Source organism: Bombus fervidus, unplaced genomic scaffold, assembly GCF_041682495.2.
Source record: "Bombus fervidus isolate BK054 unplaced genomic scaffold, iyBomFerv1 scaffold0024, whole genome shotgun sequence".
In the NCBI taxonomy this organism is placed as follows: domain Eukaryota; kingdom Metazoa; phylum Arthropoda; class Insecta; order Hymenoptera; family Apidae; genus Bombus; species Bombus fervidus.
Window position 1 is genome coordinate 1,215,915 of NW_027212587.1, and position 3,055 is coordinate 1,218,969.

Consider the following 3,055-nt stretch of genomic DNA (forward strand, 5'->3'; position numbering starts at 1 on the left):
GACGTTATAACGTGTAACGTTATGAAGTATGACGATATATCGTTTAACGTCCGACAGTATAGCGATATAACGTATAACCTTATATAGCATCACGTTATAACGTACAACGTTATAAAGGATGACGTTATAACGTATAACGTCCGTTAGTATAGCGGTATAACGTGTAACGTTATATAGTATTACGTTATAACGTATAACGTTATATACCATCACATTGTATCGTATAACGTTATGAAGTATTACAGTACAACGTATAACGTCATGACATATGACGTTATAACGTATTACGCTCTACAGTATAGCGGTATATCTTATAACGTTAGGAAGTATGACGTTGTGACGTGTAACGTTTTGAAGTATGACGTTATATCGTATAACGTCCGATAGTATAGCGGTATAACGTCTAACGTCATATAGTATTACGTTATAACGTTTACCGTTATATTGCATTACGTTCTAACGTATAACGTTATGAAGTATGACCATATAACGTATAACGATATGAAGTATGACGTTATAACGTATAACGTCCGACCATATAGCGGTATAACGTCTAACGTCATATAGTATGACGCCATAACGTATAACGTCATATAGTATTACGTTCTAACGTATAACGTTATGTAGGATTACGTTATAACGTATAACGTTATGAAGTATGACGTTATAACGTGTAACGTTATGAAGTAATATAGTATAACGCATAACGTTATGAAGTATGACGTTATAAAGTATAACGTCCGACAGTATAGCGGTATAACGTATAACGTTATCAAGTATGACGTTATAACGTATAACGTCCGTCAGTATAGTGGTATAACGTCTAACGTCATATAGTATTACGTTGTAACGTTTAACGTTATGTTGCAGTACGTTCTAACGTATAACGTTATGCAGGATTAGGGTATAACGTATAACGTTATATAGCATCACGTTATAACGTATAAAGTTATGAAATATGACGTTATAACGTATAACGTTATGAAGTATGACGTTATAACGTATAACTTCCGACATTATAGCGGTATATCTTATAACGTTAGGAAGTAGGACGGTATAACGTGTAACGTTATGAAGTATGACGTTATATCGTATAACGTCCGACAGTATAGCAGTATAACGTATAACGTTATATAGCATCATGTTATAACGCATAACGTTATGATGAATTATAGCATAACGTAATACGTTATGCAGTATGACGTCATAACGTGTAACGTCATATAGTATTACGTTATAACGTTTAACGTTATATTGCGTTACGTTCTAACGTATAACGTTATGTAGGATTATGGTATAACGTATAACGTTATATAGCATCACGTTATAACGTATAACGTTATGTAGCATCACGTTATAACGTATAACGTTATGAAGTATGACGTTACAACGTATAACGATATCAAGTATGACGTTGTAACGTATAACGTCCGTCAGTATAGCGGTAAAACTAATAACGTTATGTAGTATGACGTTACAACGTATAACGTTATCAAGTATGAAGTTATAACGTATAACGTCCGTCAGTATAGCGGTATAACGTATATCGTTATATAGTATTACGTTATAACGTATAACGTTATATAGCATCACGTTATAACGTATAACGTTATGTAGCATCACGTTATAACGTATAAAGTTATGAAATATGACGTTATAACGTATAACGTTATGAAGTATGACGTTATAACGTATAACTTCCGACATTATAGCGGTATATCTTATAACGTTAGGAAGTAGGACGGTATAACGTGTAACGTTATGAAGTATGACGTTATATCGTATAACGTCCGACAGTATAGCAGTATAACGTATAACGTTATATAGCATCATGTTATAACGCATAACGTTATGATGAATTATAGCATAACGTAATACGTTATGCAGTATGACGTCATAACGTGTAACGTCATATAGTATTACGTTATAACGTTTAACGTTATATTGCGTTACGTTCTAACGTATAACGTTATGTAGGATTATGGTATAACGTATAACGTTATATAGCATCACGTTATAACGTATAACGTTATGTAGCATCACGTTATAACGTATAACGTTATGAAGTATGACGTTATAACGTATAACGTCCGACCATATAGCGGTATAACGTCTAACGTCATATAGTATGACGCCATAACGTGTAACGTCATATAGTATTACGTTCTAACGTATAACATTATGTAGGATTACGTTATAACGTATAACGTTATCAAGTATGACGTTATAACGTATAACGTCCGTCAGTATAGCGGTATAACGTCTAACGTCATATAGTATTACGTTATAACGTTTAACGTTATATTGCATTACGTTCTAACGTATAACGTTATGTAGGATTACGGTATAACGTATAACGTTATATAGCATCACGTTATAACGTATAACGTTATGTAGCATCACGTTATAACGTATAACGTTATGAAGAATTATAGTATAATGTATAACGTTATGACGTATGACGTTACAACGTATAACGTTATCAAGTATGACGTTATAACGTATAACGTCCGTCAGTATAGCGGTATAACGTATAACGTTATATAGCATCACGTTATAACGTATAACGTTATGTAGCATCACGTTATAACGGATAACGTTATGAAGAATTATAGTATAATGTATAACGTTATGAAGTATGACGTTACAACGTATAACGTTATCAAGTATGACGTTATAACGTATAACGTCCGTCAGTATAGCGGTATAACGTATAACGTTATATAGCATCACGTTATAACGTACAACGTTATGAAGTATGACGTTATAACGTGTAACGTTATGAAGTATGACGTTATATCGTTTAACGTCCGACAGTATAGCGGTATAACGTATAACGTTATATAGCATCACGTTATAACGTACAACGTTATGAAGTATGACGTTATAACGTATAACGTGCGTCAGTATAGCGGTATAACGTATATCGTTATGTAGCATTACGTTATAACGTATAACGTTATATACCATCACATTGTAACTTATAACGTTATGAAGTATTACAGTACAACGTATAGCGTCATGACATATGACGTCATAACCTATTACGCACGGC